Source organism: Lissotriton helveticus, chromosome 5_1 (genome assembly GCF_964261635.1).
Source record: "Lissotriton helveticus chromosome 5_1, aLisHel1.1, whole genome shotgun sequence".
Taxonomy (NCBI): domain Eukaryota; kingdom Metazoa; phylum Chordata; class Amphibia; order Caudata; family Salamandridae; genus Lissotriton; species Lissotriton helveticus.
Window position 1 is genome coordinate 1,682,116,908 of NC_136065.1, and position 17,442 is coordinate 1,682,134,349.

A 17,442-nucleotide genomic window follows, 5' to 3' on the forward strand; every position below is an offset into this window, starting at 1 on the left:
TCGTTCAACAGCAACGTATGGAGTGGGGTTTCAGAGAGCGGAAGCGTCTTTCGAAATTTGAAACAGCAGTGACTCGAGCGGAGACGCACGAGCTGACTTCTCACTCACCGTTTGGATTTTCTGCACAACGGCATCTTTCTTAAAGAGACGGTAGCGCTGAGGAAGCTGGAGAGACCTCAAACGTCACAAGTAGTAGTGATGCAATCACGTCACGTAGCGGCCATCTTGGAATAACATTGTGTAACTAGGCAACACGTCTGAGAGAAAGGCAACGCGCCTGGGAAAATAACACGTCACGGAGATGGAGCGGGACAGTGAACTTTGTGATTCATAATGTCACTTTAAATCCGTCATTCCCGAAGATAGTGAGTGCCATTTAAGTAATTCTGACAAGGGAAAACAGTAGGGGTATCTGCGGAAGGCGAAAGTCATCGATGTTTCAATTTACAAAAGGCACTGCAACCTGTAGACTTAAACTAAACGAGACAATAAGGGTAGTAACAGCGAAGGGAAACAATTATGCCATCATACTACCTGGTGTCGTTGACATGGTGTTGCTACAATCGGTGGCTGGAACTGGGGGATGCCCTAGTGATGAAAGACGATCTACGCTGCGGACACTCTGATGGAACAATTCTCATTGAATTAGACGAACAGTGCAATGCTAAGGATGCTTGAAGATAGGTGTAACTTGCTAATGTGTATGAGTGGAGATCTAGGGAATGTCTCATATTTTACTTCCTGTGCGAGGACTATGTTGGTGTTGGTGATTGTTTCTTTAGGAGTTGTTACACAACTAGTATTGTGTGTGGGTCGTGTTTGGATGTCAGGCGACTCATTAACTCATGTTGGTTGTGGCTATGTGGTATATAGTCACTCATTGGTTATTTGGGGGCTATACTGTATATAGTCACTCATTGGTCATTTTGTTTTGTGTTGGTGATTGTTTCACCAAGAGTTGTTACACAACTGGGGTAGTGTGTGAGTGTCTCTAGACGTTAGGCAACTCATTACTCATGTTTGTGGGGGCTATGTGGTATATAGTCACCCCTTGGTTGCGTTGTTTGGGTATTGAAGTTTATTTGGCAAGAGTTGTTACACAGCTTATGCTGTGTGTGAGTGTGTCTCGACTCATTAACTCATGTTTGAAGTGGCTATGTAGTATGTGGTCACTTGGTTATTTGGGGGCTATGCTGTATATAGTCACTCATTGGTTATTTTGTTTTGGTTTAGGTGTTTGCTTCACCAAAGAGTTGTTCCACAACTGGTGTTGTGTGTGAGTGTCTCTAGATGTTAGGCGACTCATCAGCTCATGTTTGTGGAGGCTATGTAGAATATGGTCACCCCTTGGTTGTTATTTGGAGGCTATGCTGTATATAGTCACTCATTGGTTATTTGGTTTTGGTGTTAGTGATTGTTTCACCAAAGAGTTGTTACACAACTGGTGTTGTGTGTGAGTGTCTCTAGATGTTAGACGACTCATTACTCATGTTTGTGGGGGCTATGTGGTATATGGTCACCCTTTAGTTGTGTTTGTTCCCAATGGTTCTTGCGTGTGAGTTGGCGTCAGGTTGTTGAGCCACTCATTAGCACAAGTTGTTTGCCGCATATGTCCAGTTTGGGTTGGTTGTGTGCACGTGGTTTCCCGGCTACGTTGTACTTGTTGTGTGCATGCTGAGGTATGCTTGGGTGTGTGTGTAGTTTCCCGTAGTAAGGATGAGTTGTTGCGTTAAGTTTGTTCCTTTGTGTCTTGCTTGTTATACTGGTCTGGCCAACTTGTATAATTAGTAGCATAAGGATGTAGGATGAAGATAGTTGTTCATTTCAGGAAGGAATGCGGATTGTGTTCAAATTATTTTGTTTTGTGTTGTCCATTTGTACTTTAGTACATTGTTTTAATATCTTTGACTATATATATTAGAGTGCATCTTATTGACAACCATTTTATTGCTTTATGCAATTATACCCATAACGAAGGGAGATATGTTGTAACTTGTGTTTCCCTGCTGCTCAGCTTGTATGTATGATGTGTGGAATGTTAGATGATTGGAATGTTGGTGTGCTGTGAATGTCAGTTGAGTGAGGGCTGAGCAGCAGGACAGCTGCTCCTGATGGGGTTTTCCTTTATATCTTAACTAACTAACTTAAATAAAGTAACCTGATCTATATTACATGAAGTATCCATCTTCTCTTTGAGTACAACAATACCCTAATGTTGCGCCACATGCTGCTACAGTAAAAGAAATACGCCAAGAAATGTCGTATTAGAGACACAATTTACAGCAGAACGGATGCCAACTAAAAGCCTTAGTTTTGTCTGTCAACCCACATGAAAAGCCGCACCTCTTAAAATACGATGTTTACAGAGTTCAAAGTTTCAGCATGTAGCCATAAGATAAATATGAATATATAGCAAGTCCTTCAAACCTCCCCCCATGAAGATTTTAGTAAGTTACTCTCCAATAAAATAGCTAATATTGCTCTTGTTATACTAAGTATCCTCCATTTTACAAGCTTCGATCGAAGTTCTATACAGCATTCTCTTCGAAGATGGCCGCCGCATTTGTAGCTATTATTAAAGGTCACGTTGAAAAGAAGAAGCCCTTTAGTTCAATAACAATAGGTCTTGTAAACATGCAGAAAGATGAACTTTCAAGTATATATATAAAGACGAGGAAATGATTTCAGTTTGCCGTTATGGAAATAAAAAGTTTGTTTTACTTCAAAATAAGCAACGTAGACTTTATATTACCTCTGCCCCCGATCATGCGATACAGATGCATGTAACCCTCACACTGTCCCAAAGTTCCGAAACTCAGTGGGGTTGATCTCAGGCAGGTTTAGTAATTAATGAGACAAAGGAGTATGCCGTTTCTATGGGGCGGGAAGAAAGAGGAAGGAGGCTGGGTTGGTCAACACCCCTACAGTAGAGTAGAGTGTGGGTGTATCCCGATTTGGGAAGTGGGGCCATCCACACCCAGTTGGGTGTCATGCTTCATCATAGGGCTTGCTCCTCGGCAGGCTGGGTGTGGATGGCCCCACTTGCCAAATTGGGATACACCCACACTCTACTCTAGAGTAGGGGTGTTGACCAACCTAGCCTCCTACCTCTTTCTTCCTGACCTATAAGAACTGCATACTCCTTTGTTGCTACGTTGTATTATTTGGGGCCTGTATGCTGGGCCTACAAGCGCCCCTTCTCCCTCATTTGTATTAATAATTAATGAGGCCAGCGTTGCTGCAAACACAACAATGATGGACAGAATGTGGATCAATGTCACACATTCACCCCAGTCAAAAGATCTGGGCCCAAATCCATCGTTTTTCCACTCCACACCACCCTGGGTTAGACAATGGCGATATGCAAATCAGCGCTGACCCTGTTGCCCCATGGGAACAGTCCAGTCCAAACTACAAAAGCCATGTCCTTCCCAGAACGGAAACAAGCATCCGAGGACCGGCCCGGTTTCGAGGTAACACCTCTCATCAGCCCGGCTAGCTTGATTCCAGTGGTGTGGAGTGTCTGGGACTCACGTCTGAGCATCCCCAGTACACTTAGAGCGGTAACTGCAAACACAACAATGATGGACAGAATGTGGATCAATGTCACACATTCACCCCAGTCAAAAGATCTGGGCCCAAATCCATCGTTTTTCCACTCCACACCACCCTGGGTTAGACAATGGCGATATGCAAATCAGCGCTGACCCTGTTGCCCCATGGGAACAGTCCAGTCCAAACTACAAAAGCCATGTCCTTCCCAGAACGGAAACAAGCATCCGAGGACCGGCCCGGTTTCGAGGTAACACCTCTCATCAGCCCGGCTAGCTTGATTCCAGTGGTGTGGAGTGTCTGGGACTCACGTCTGAGCATCCCCAGTACACTTAGAGCGGTAACTGCAAACACAACAATGATGGACAGAATGTGGATCAATGTCACACATTCACCCCAGTCAAAAGATCTGGGCCCAAATCCATCGTTTTTCCACTCCACACCACCCTGGGTTAGACAATGGCGATATGCAAATCAGCGCTGACCCTGTTGCCCCATGGGAACAGTCCAGTCCAAACTACAAAAGCCATGTCCTTCCTAGAACGGAAACAAGCATCCGAAGACCGGCCCGGTTTCGAGGTAACACCTCTCATCAGCCCGGCTAGCTTGATTCCAGTGGTGTGGAGTGTCTGGGACTCACGTCTGAGCATCCCCAGTACACTTAGAGCGGTAACTGCAAACACAACAATGATGGACAGAATGTGGATCAATGTCACACATTCACCCCAGTCAAAAGATCTGGGCCCAAATCCATCGTTTTTCCACTCCACACCACCCTGGGTTAGACAATGGCGATATGCAAATCAGCGCTGACCCTGTTGCCCCATGGGAACAGTCCAGTCCAAACTACAAAAGCCATGTCCTTCCCAGAACGGAAACAAGCATCCGAGGACCGGCCCGGTTTCGAGGTAACACCTCTCATCAGCCCGGCTAGCTTGATTCCAGTGGTGTGGAGTGTCTGGGACTCACGTCTGAGCATCCCCAATACACTTAGAGCGGTAACTGCAAACACAACAATGATGGACAGAATGTGGATCAATGTCACACATTCACCCCAGTCAAAAGATCTGGGCCCAAATCCATCGTTTTTCCACTCCACACCACCCTGGGTTAGACAATGGCGATATGCAAATCAGCGCTGACCCTGTTGCCCCATGGGAACAGTCCAGTCCAAACTACAAAAGCCATGTCCTTCCCAGAACGGAAACAAGCATCCGAGGACCGGCCCGGTTTCGAGGTAACACCTCTCATCAGCCCGGCTAGCTTGATTCCAGTGGTGTGGAGTGTCTGGGACTCACGTCTGAGCATCCCCAGTACACTTAGAGCGGTAACTGCAAACACAACAATGATGGACAGAATGTGGATCAATGTCACACATTCACCCCAGTCAAAAGATCTGGGCCCAAATCCATCGTTTTTCCACTCCACACCACCCTGGGTTAGACAATGGCGATATGCAAATCAGCGCTGACCCTGTTGCCCCATGGGAACAGTCCAGTCCAAACTACAAAAGCCATGTCCTTCCCAGAACGGAAACAAGCATCCGAGGACCGGCCCGGTTTCGAGGTAACACCTCTCATCAGCCCGGCTAGCTTGATTCCAGTGGTGTGGGGTGTCTGGGACTCACGTCTGAGCATCCCCAGTACACTTAGAGCGGTAACTGCAAACACAACAATGATGGACAGAATGTGGATCAATGTCACACATTCACCCCAGTCAAAAGATCTGGGCCCAAATCCATCGTTTTTCCACTCCACACCACCCTGGGTTAGACAATGGCGATATGCAAATCAGCGCTGACCCTGTTGCCCCATGGGAACAGTCCAGTCCAAACTACAAAAGCCATGTCCTTCCCAGAACGGAAACAAGCATCCGAGGACCGGCCCGGTTTCGAGGTAACACCTCTCATCAGCCCGGCTAGCTTGATTCCAGTGGTGTGGAGTGTCTGGGACTCACGTCTGAGCATCCCCAGTACACTTAGAGCGGTAACTGCAAACACAACAATGATGGACAGAATGTGGATCAATGTCACACATTCACCCCAGTCAAAAGATCTGGGCCCAAATCCATCGTTTTTCCACTCCACACCACCCTCCAGGGCCACGCGAACCGCTGTCAAAAATGCCCACGGGGATGAAGCCGAGACGACTTTGGGTATGCAGGGTGCTTTTAATACAAACTACACTGAAGACACGAGCAGCCTGAAAAAAGCTGGGAGAGGCGGGAGGTGTAGTTGAACGACGGCATGGGCAGGTTAAGGGAACCGCCCTGTGCCAGCGAGGAGAGGGCAGAGAAAAAAAGAGTAGTGCATTTAAAAAGAACATATGGCCCATAGTTAAGAAATCCACGTAGCACAGGCAGTCGCTGGTGCGGGAACAAAACATCCAGAGGGCGGGACAAGTTTACAGTATTCATCAATGAAAACTATGGAGTTTGAAAAGGCAGGCCGAGCAACCAATTGAAAGAGGTGGGCGTGTTGATTCATTACAGATAGAATACAGCATGCCTTGCAGAGCCGCTCATGTGAGTGGACTTTAGGCTCGACCTAAAAAGACCTATAGTGTAATATGTATTCACTGCCTGTCATGTCATTGAATGGGTTGAGGAGGCAGAAGCCAACTTCATAAAAATTGGGGATACACTTTGAGTGGCCTCAATCGTCAGGACATAACTCTGATAATGAATAAAAAAGGGAAAAGTTGGATCACCGCAAAGTTTCCCCACATAAATATCAAGTTCACTGTAGGAACAACATGGAGCTAACCAAAACCATGGGCAGCAGTATGGCACAGCTTTTCCAGATGCCAGCTCTTAGGCGCCACCAGTCAGATAGACTGCATTTGGTCAAGTAGCACCCAAAGTTCTTTCATCATCCCACATGAAGTCATGTTGTGGGTGGTGGCAGTGCTGTTTGGCGAAAAGCTGCAGTTCGGCCTTTTCTATACCCATAAAGGAGTTGTCTTCCATCCCACACACTGGAGAAATCAAGTAAGGCCATTCCTAAATGCTCCTTGTCCCCTACACATTGTCTGAACAAAATGATGGTTCTAAATATTGGAATCCTGGTTATAGGAATAAATACAAACAAGCATTTGCAATGCAATAGGTCTCGCATTAGGAACGTTTGAGCTATTGGTCTTGTAAATGACAATTTTTTTATTTATGTGTTGGTTTTGAAAATAGCTAAATTAATAGCTTTGTCATTTACAATGCCAATAGTTATAACTTTCGCAAATGTGACACCTATAGCATTTGTAATGCAACATGTTTTGTATTTACGTGGCTTAGATGTATTGATATTACAAATAACAATGGCTTTTATTTTTTTTTAATAATTATTACTTAAATAAAAGTGATTGTAATTTATAATGGCAATAGCTTAAACTTTTGTAAATAACTTTTCTAAAGATTATGTTCAGTGTATTTTATTGTGACGAAAATGCAAGAACAGAAGTGAAATATTAACATCTTTTTGTGACATTTGTAATAAAGCTTGAAACATTGAGAAAACATATTTGAACCAGTTGTTGTTGAATGGTTGCACAGACTGATGCTGTGATGGCGCGGAGTGATGTTGTGGTGGCGACGAGTGATGCTGTGGCGTTCAGTGATGCTGTCGTAGCGCATAGTGATGTTGTGGTGCTCCTGAGTGAATCTGTGGTGACCCTTAGTGATGCTGTGTAGGACGTGAGTGATGCTGTGGAGGCCGTGAGTGATGCTGTGGAGGCCGTGAGTGATGCTGTGGAGGCCCTGCGTGATGCTGTGGAGGACCTTAGTGATGCTGTGGAGGCCCTGAGTGATGCTGTGGTGGCGCATAATAATGCTGTGGTAGCGCATAGTGATGCTGCGGTGTTCCAGAGTGATGCTGTAGTGTTCCAGAGTGATGCTGTGGTGGTGCTGAGTGATGCTCTGGTGGTGCTGAGTGATGCTGTAGTGGTGCTGAGTGCAGCTGTGGTGGTGCTGAGTGATGTTGTGGTGGTGCTGAGTGGTGCTGTGGTGGTGCTGAGTGATAATGTGGTGGTGCTGAGTGATAATGTGGTGGTGCTGAGTGAAGCTGGAGTAACGCTGAGTGATGACGTGGTGATGCTAAGTGGTGCTGTGGTGGTGCTGAGTGATGCTGGGGTGGCGCTGAGTGATGCTGTGGTGATGCTGAGTGGTGCTGTGGTGGTGCTGAGTGGTGCTGTGGTGGTGCTGAGTGATGCTTGGGTGGCGCTGAGTGATGCGGTGGTGTCCCTGAGTGATGTGTTGTCCCTAAGTGATGTGGTGGTGCCCCCGAGTGATGTGGTGGTGTCCCCGGGTGATGTGGTGTGTCCCCGGTGATGGACCAGCCAGGAAACATGCCCACGTACAACAGGGCAATCTCAGGAATTAATTCAGGGGGCTAATGCGCCTGTTGCAGCGATCATTCTGTAACCGGAAGATTCCTGTCTTTAGGAGGCTGGCATAGCATGCAAACTTTCTGAGGCAGATACTCTGCCATTCAAATGCAGCGATTGTTTAGGTGCAAAAGCAACATACATTTTTAACACAATTAATTCTTAGAATCGTAGGGGGAGGACATGCTGCTGTTTCCGATCTTATGTGAGGCTTCACTTTCTGCCAAACCCCTTCAGGCTCAAAGCTGTCCCTTTGCAAGGCGGCTTTTGGGAGGGAAAAAAGCATGGAATGAATGGGACTTTTCCAGTTTTGTTTCTCGGGGTTGGGCAGCAGTGTCAGGCAAGACATTGAGCGATTCTCTTGACAGCAGGGCAGGCACGATGGGCTTAAAATATGCAAATCCGGTGTAATTCTCAAAGAGCTGAATAGAGCCCGGGATTTTACCATATGCATTTGGAATAGTTTCCCACTGTTCCAGCTACCCTTTGACTCGCTGGTAATTGCAAAGGGCATTTGCTCATGAATATACACCGCAGATTAACCATTCGGAAAATAAAAAAATCTAACTTGTCTGTATGTGCGAGACACAGTTTAGATAATGACAAGGAGGAGTGGGACGGTTATTTTTTAATTTTAATTACGGAAGCCGGCATCTGAACCCTTACCAAGATAATTAAGGAATGCATTTGCTACGTGTTGTATGTACTGGCAGCCGCGTCTCACAGAGCATGTTCCCAGGTCCAGCGAGGTTGGCAGCTGAAGCGAGTGTGCAGTTTGTTGCAAGAGGTACTCTGATCCAGTCTTTTGAGTGCTGGCTGCGTAAGGGAGTGTTGTCAGGGGGAGCTGCTCAGCCCCACCCCCCGCCACACACACACACACTTTGCCACCCCGCATTCTAAAAGGGAAACAAGTTGATGGAGCCCACAGGCGGGGGCAAGGGGGGGTGTTGTTAATTAGTGGCTGGATATTACACGGTGCAAAGTCGGGCTGTTTCTCCATGTGTGTTGTTGTCCTCAAGCTTTGATCAGTTAGGTGGCAAATGGACATGCAATGTAACTATGGCAACCGGCAGCGCTCCCGGCCTGTGCTTTAATCCCGGGACAAGAAAGGACAGTTGTTGAAAAAGAGGTTGTGTCTGAGTGTTAGTATATTAAGATGCCACTTTTTATTGGTGGTGAATTCTCATGGTTGGTGCCGCGGGGCCATAAAAGTGACGGGGCCGCGCAGCAGTGAAAGTGAGCCGTGTGAGAGATGCGGGACTATGGGAGGGAGAAGGGGGTGTGAGGGAAACAGATTTCATTGCGGGGGCGGGGTGCGCATTCCTTTGAAGTGAGAGCACGGCCTCGCGGTCGTGAAAGTGAAACTGCAGGGGTGAATTAGGGGGAGGAGAAGTGGCTGGGGAAGCTTCAGATGCCTGTGGGAGGGAGGCTGATGGCTTTGATGTGGACGCGTGTTCCGCACGAGTGTACCACATGAACTGTCCGAAATCCGCGATGGTTTCAGACCTTGGTTTGCCCTCTATACTCTCGTCTATTATCCCTTGCAGGATTAATAGTTGAGACCTAAAAAGACCATTTCTTTCCCTCCTCAGTGCGATCCCTCGTTGTGCCTCTTTGTGGTTACTCTTGTAGTCATGTTTCCTCCGGGGCTCATGAAAAGTATTTTGATCCCTGTATTCCCCTCCATCATACAAGAGCGATCCTGCCTGACTTTTGGGGCTGAATCCACATAATTGTTACATCTGCAGACAGAACTCACCACAGAGCTGTGTTGTTTGATGGAAACCAAGGCAGGTACAGCAGTGTCTGCATCAACCGACCGAAACGGTGTGCTGGCATGCTTATCGCTACAGTAACCTGGAAAAACTTTCCACTGGCAGTAAGTTGCTTCGTACATGGTCTAGGTTGTCGAGCTAAGGGTATAGAGGAAGGAGTAGAGGTGTACAGAGAATCAGAGATACCAGGTGGGTCAAGGGCAGGATTGCAGGCATTTGATCTCTCCTGTTGTGCTTGCAATGCAAGCACAGCACCATTTTTCTGTGACAGTGGGCGATGTAAGGTGTATATTATTATTAACCAAGATGATCGTCTAGCCAGTTTGTGCTGCCTGAGCATCCTTCATCAAGGCGGTATTCATCTATTTTCCTGGGAAGTAATTTCCTGTTCTACTTATATATAAGGGAGCCTGGATGCCTCACAGTCATTTTAATTCCCCTACTTTTCAATAGATCACCACATTAGTTTTTTTTTTTGCCTTTGTTTTTTTGCTTCATTTTCTGCAGCTGGTTTCCCTGCAGGATTCTTCAGCATGGTAGATTATGCTGGAGTCTTTCCCTGCCCTGTTTGAGGGTAGTTTCTGAAACTTGTTTTCCAGTTGTTGTAAAGCTCTTCAACAACTATCCATTTTGCCAACAAGGTTTTTTTTCTTCCGCCCTACAAGATATCACCGCAAAAGTGGCCAACCACTCGACCCAACTCGTCTACCTGAAGGAACTTCTGCAGCTCCTGAAACACCGGGCTGAGGACGCTAAGGGTCGGGCCAGTAGTAACAATATCCTGTTGGCAGGACTTCCAAAGGGAATGGAAAGTACAGAATATGTTGAATCTAGGCTACGGGGGATTGTTGACTCAGCCAGCCTATTGCCAATGAGCAGCAGAAAGAGCACACAGGGTAGCCCGGCGACGCGATCCCCCTGGTTGCCAGGATCGTCATTTACAAATAGCCACCAGGCTATAAAAGCAGAACCAATTTTGGTTGACTTCTCTAGGGTGATGCCCTTACAGATTATGCCCTGGCAGTACAAAAATCCAGAGCATCCTATTGGGAGGCCAAGGGAGCACGGCAGAAGCTTATCCACACGTGCACCCTCCCTTTTCCCTCGCGGCTGCAAGTGATGGCAGACAACCGCACTCACTGAGATGTGCGTAGCTCTAGATCTGGAATCCTACGATACTCTACAATGGAAAAACATTTTCCGGAACTCCTCTTGACCTGGGCTTTGAGACACTTACAGCAATCTTATGGACCTATCTGCCATTGTGGTTGCCTCTGAGAGCTCTAAGACCTCAAAATCAATTACAATAAATCCCTTGTGTTCCCTCTTTTGGATCACCTTCCCGAGCGACTTGTCCTGGTTAGCTTAGTGTGCCTGATGTGGAACCCGCAAACCTTTAAATATCTGGGGATCCAAATATACCTCAGGACAGAACATTTTCTAGAAGGACACATCGGTAGACACTGTGATCTTTGCCTTCCCAGAAATCCTACTGGACTACCCTTCCTCTTTCGGTGGGAGGTCGAGTAGCCCTATCCAAAATGGTGAAGCTCCCCATACTGCTATACCACTTTGTCAATTTCCCGGTGACATTCCAGGGGCCCACCATGTGGGGCCTCAACTTAGGCTCTTGGATCTGATCTGGGGCTTCGGGATACGAAGACTAGCACTATGCATGCTACAGTTGCACCCTGCTAGAGGAAGTATGGGAGTCCCAAATTTCATACATTACTACTTGGCCGCTCAGCTCCAGTGGGCGGCCCACTGGCTAGCGGGCTACCACACAGACAAAACAAGGATACCCGGTGTATGGCTCCTTGTGCCGCTTCTTCTCCCACAGTGTTGGGTGGGGACGTCTTCCTCCTGCTCCCCACACAGCTCGAGACTACCTGCGGATGGAATTCTGGGGAGCCACTTCCACATGCCCTTATATTCATCTGCTTCCGCTGCAGGGATTGCCCTTGGGGAGGTGGGGGAAGCTGACTGAGAGACGTCTGTGGGAGTGGGAGGCTGCAGGCATTGTGAACATGGGTGTCCTCTTTTTGGGGGAGAGTTAATGTCCATCCAAAGAATGAACCCCATACTGGCTGTTTGGTCTAGATCCTAAACTACTGTAGTCGGTAATCTACATGCCTAGTCCTACCACAAGGCCTTCTATATTCCAAAATGTGTATACTTCTCCTGTCTTGTAGGATCATACTCACATTGTTGCAGGCCAGATTTCAAGGGCTTTTGAGCCCATACTCCATATTCAAATCTGTTCTAAGAGGTCAAAATGTTAGATGTGTTAGCCTCAGATAGAGCTCTGTCTCTGTTCCTATTTCCCCTGTAGACAAGTGAGGTGTAACCAAAACATGAAACACCTATATGGGACAAATAGAATGGGCTGGATATCACCCTGACCCACCAGTTTCCTAGTTTTCAGGGCGTGGGACAGGAAAGGTGTATATAGAGGCTGGGTTGTCCGATCTAGGCACCACCAGGTGAACACTAAGGAGAGCACTATTTTGTGCATCACACATGCACGAGGTCTAAGCACACCATACCATTATTCAGCTCATATGTGAGCAACACAGTTCCCTGCCTCCTCCCCAACACACAAAAAAACATGTATTCTTCCTCTCTGCCCTAAACATGATGACGGTAAGGAACTCTAGTTATGGGACTTGGATGAATCTTTGACTGGAGTAAATAAAAAATTTCACTCAACCGTGAACAAGCACTGGCAAATTCAACAAATTTGACACTTAGAAATTTTTGCACAAAAAAGTTAGGGCTAGTTTTAATGTGGTCACTTGGAGTCACTTTTGACGACTAACTGCAGTGGCGAGTGTAGGAAAGTGCCTCCTTTGACATGGTTATCTCCCACTTTTTGCTGGATGCTAATTTGAACTGTAATTGCACTGGGTCCCTGCAAACCAAGTTCCCAGAGCCACGATTGGTACAACTTCAGCCACCCCTGTACGTCCCTAGTAAATTTGACCTCTGGTACCGAGGGCATGGGTGCTGAAGAGGGTCCACTGGGGCTACAGCACAATTTGTGCCACCCCAGGGACCCCTCACCAAGACCATGCAAACTGCCACTGCAGACTGCGTGTCTTGGTGCAGAGAAAACGAAAGAGTCGACATGGCACACCTGTGTGCCATGCCCTCTCACACTGCATGAGATAAAGGAAAGCCACCCCTACTTCAGGCCTAACAGCCCTAAGGCAGGGTGCATTATTCCCCATTGTGTGGTTATATCTGCATGAGCAGATATGACCCTGCAGTATCTAGGCTATTCTTGAATATTGTAAGCTTTTCAGGGAAGCCATTAAGACCACATGGCCTGAATACTTGTTATTACAAGTTTTCTAGCTCCACGGTGGCATAACTGTACCCTAAGATGTTTGGTATGAAACATCTTGTCTTAATAAATCCTCACTGATTCCAGTGAGAGATTTATTAATACATGCACACAGGAGATCCTTTAGAGGGTCTCCTGAAAACCGACCAGGCACTGGTGTGGTCTCTGACTAGTCATAGCCATTCTGACACCACTAGATATGTTTCTGATCTTATGGGGTGAGAGCCAATGTTCTCAGAGACCAGAGACAAAGCTTCACACCTCCTACAAGCCGGAACGGCCTTCCAGAGCAGGAAGCTTCAAAGGCGTTGCCACCTTTGAAGTTCAGCCAGGGCTTCCCTAGATAGACAGATCTTGAGATGGTGGAGAAACAACCTTTCAGGGTTAGGGTAGTGCCCCTCCCCACAGGAAGTGATCACTTAGAGGGTGTAGCTACCCTAAAGGCAGGTAGCCCATTGGCTACTACCTGTCTCCCCCATAACACCCATAAATGTAGTATTTAAGTGGCATCCCTATACCTAAAACCTCGATTCAATGGACAAGAGGAAGACCAGGATCAAGAACACTCGATGTCCGAGAACTGAAGCCCTGCTGCGAAGGAAAATTGGCGCCAAATCCTGCCTGCCACCTCTCGGATTTCGACAATTGTGGCGTGCCCTGTTCTCCAGAAACTGTGAAGATTCCAAGAACCCCAGAGCTCCTCCAACCTTTGCAAAATCGCCAAGAACCTCTCTTGGAGTGAAGATCCTGCTGAGTCCGGTTTGTCCGCTCCCCAATGACTTTGACGCAGCACCCACACCAAAAGAGATACTCCAGCTGCCTCCCCACCAAGTTTGGAAGCACCGGGACCTACCGAAACAGCACCATATCAATACCCAGAGTTCTAGACCCCCTACAGCGAACAGCAAGACGAAGAGTCCGTGGCTGACTCCAATGCTACCAGAAGCAAACACCCATTGAGGGATGTTGAGACCCCCTAGCCCACATCCTGAGTGGCCCAGCTGTCCTGAAATCGCCTCTCCAGATTGCCCACTCTTGGGCCGAGGACTTCTAGATGCACAATGCCACCTATCTGCTCTGCACCTGACCCCACGGTTCTGGTAACGACCAACCAGCTGTGCTCCCGTGGTCCTGCGATCTCCTGTCTCCAGTGGGACCCACAGGATTTATCTTTAAGTCCTCCTGTGCGGTGTCTTTCCAGGTGCCTCCCTTCGTCAGAGCCCACCAGCTACCAACACCTTCAGCACCCAGCACATGGCCGAATCCAGGAGACTCTCAATCTTCTGCTGCTAGAACTTTGGACCTGGACCTACTACAGACCTAAAACAAGAAGGTGAACTTGGTGAAAGCATTGTCTGATTTTATATGCATTTTTCTGCTTTTCCATGAGTACAACAAAGGCTTAGCACTACTTTCTGATAAACCATTCTCTACTCGCCCACACTATCACAAAAAGAGCATTAGTATTATCTTTTTAACCTATGTGTACAGTAAAGGGATCCACTGGACTCTCTGGACAGTGTACTTCATTTTAGTACACCTTATAGAGAGCCAGCTTCCTACAGGGAACCAGTCAAAGGGACCAAAAAGGCCCTCAGAAGCAGTTGAAGCAGTCTCCAGTCAGTTCCAGGCACCTTTATCCTTTGCAGGCCTTTCCTATGGAAGTGGTCTGATGCAATGGATGAAGGATGCTGAAGATGCTCAAAGGAATTTGTGGATGTGATGCGATCAAATGGGGATCTTCCTGCGACTACTCCTTGGTCCATGAAGAGGGTGAGGCGGGCCTGGTCACAGGGTCTATGTCCCTCAAAGTCCTCTCAGTGCTGGCAGAAGTCCAGTTGCCACTGGACCACCAGTCACCCAGTATAAATGCCATACGCCAATCCTCTCTGGGTCGATAACTCGTCCTCTGGAGGTCCCAGCTGCACTCTAAGAGCACTCCTGGGATTAGCAAACTCAGGTGCAACTTTGTGCATCAGGTCCTGGTCCCTGGTACTGCATGGCAGTGGTTGGCAGAGGTTTGAAGACTTTGGGCTACCAACTTGACCCAGCAGGCTTCTTCAGCTGTTGTGCCCCTATGCTGTGAATAGGAGGCCAGTCAGCTGGTCCTTGGATTCTCTTAGCTTTGGCTGGGCTCAGGAGACATCTTCTACTTAAGCATGACATGGTAGGCACAGTCCCACTCCTTTGCTAGCCACCAGGTACAGCCCACAGCAGTGCAGTCTCTCTTTTCTGGTTCCACGATGCAGCAGGGCAGTCTTGGTACTTCTTCCAGTACAGCCGAGATCTGACTTCTGGTCATTTATGCACACAAAATGACACCAGGGTAGGAAGTTGTTGGCAGCTAATGGGCTACCAGGTTTTCACAGTTCTGATGACCACTTTCTAGGAAGTGTGGCACCTGGCTAGTCCAGGACGCATCATTCTGCCTATTCCCAAGATGGCAGAACCCCTCTCTTGGCGTCCCAAGCTCCTTAGCCCAACCCAGAGGTGTGGCTACCAAGGGGGCTAGACAACACTGGAAAATCGGTTTGACAACTGGCTTCCCTTCATCTGTCCCTATTGCTAGCCTCTCTACCTAAAGAATAGAGCAACCTCTCTCCCAAGTGTTCTGCATATGCCCTTCAAACATGTCTGCACCTTTGAAGCTCGCCTCAAGGCTAGCACCCATGTGGCTTCCTGCTTGGGGGATGTAACACCTTCTCCAGTGGCAGGCCTCTATTGTTATCTTTCCTGGGAGTTATTAGCACATCTCCCCTGAAGGGCAGAAATCTGTCTGCATGACAGACGCCAAGTACAACAGTAAAAGGACACCAGGAACCTTGGGCAATTAAAGAGGCAACTTCTAAAGTTTCACTTTTCTCTCCAGTGACATTGAATTCAATTTAACCATTAAATCAGAGTTAATGCACTGACTCTTTTGATACCTTATAGTACAAACGTTATCAGCCCCATTTAGAAGTTAGCAGGGCTGGGGTGCCAGCCTGTAACGTTGCACTTGCCAATGGTGCTACTAGCCTTTCCACATTAAAAACAACTATTTAGGGTTTTTACTGCTGGAACATGTAATTGTACATGTTCCACCTTTTAACATACAGCACACAGCTTAGGGCTCATTAGACCTACCTTATGGATGACTTACATATATTAAAAGGGAAGGTTGGCAAAGTCAATTTATCACTTTAAAACTGCCCTTCCAGGCTGCAGTGGCAGACTAGGAGCCGTGTTTTACCCTGCCCCACTCCAGACACCACAACAAGTGCTGCAGTGCCTGAGGGACACTCTAACTTACACACCCTAGGTATCCCTGGTACCTTTTACTAGGAACTTTCAAGTAAGTTAGACTATATAGACTATATACTAAGAACAACTAGCAAGAAATAGTACAAACCTGGCTCAATTACATGAATCTTAATGGCTTCGAACACCAACTTTCACCCAATGCCAAGTCACTTGGATTCACCCCATGCACCAACCTCCCCCTCAAAGAACACAAATGGACTAGTACCTCCTCTCTTCACTGAAGAAAGTGAAACCGTCCCTCCCAGAAATTGACTTCAGAACTGTTGTTCAAGCCCTTTTTGCATGAGAAATGTGGAAAAACCCTGTTCAATGAAACTCCAAGACTCTACACTGCCCCCTTTTAAGAGTATCCTACAGGCTGCAGCATGTCTCATTCCCACTGGATGGACCATAACTGCCTGAAGATAAACGCAGGTAGGCTGGAGGCCCTGATCCTTGGCATGCAGCCCTCAATCCATTCCTTAGCCTGGTGGCCAGAATCACTGGGTCTCTTTCCTTTGCCTAAGACCAAGGCTAACAACTTGGGTGTTTGGTTTGACGATCACAGACTTAGCAGGCAAGTGTTTTGGCATTATTAGATCTCTCAAGTGTTTTATCCATCTCCTACCATTCTTGGCAAAGAAAACGTTGATCCAGGCTTTAGTGGTCTCTCGGATGGACTATTGTAACGTCTTATACCTGGGAGCCTCTCAGGCTAGGATCAAGAGACTCCAGAGAGTACAGAATTCGGCGGCTCGCCTGTTGCTTAAACTCCCCAAGCATGCATCTATGAGTAGGGCACTTCAGAAACTCCACTGGCTCCCAGTGGAAAAGCGCCTTTCTTTTAAGGCCCTATGCCATAGGAGGACTGGGCCTAAAGTCCTCGGAGGCACTTCTTTTGCAAATGCCCAGAAACAAGAAAGCTTGCGCTGGCGGTGGTTCTTCTTGGTTTCTTTCTTCTAAACTCTGGAATTCCCTTTCACTGCAGCTGAGGCAATCCACGTCAGAGCCTCAGTTTAGCAAAAACCTTAAGACTTGGCTTTTTTAGGCCCCCTTCTGTGGTTTGTCTCCTCAGCTCCGATTGTTCAGCGCAGAGACACTCCTCTAAGGA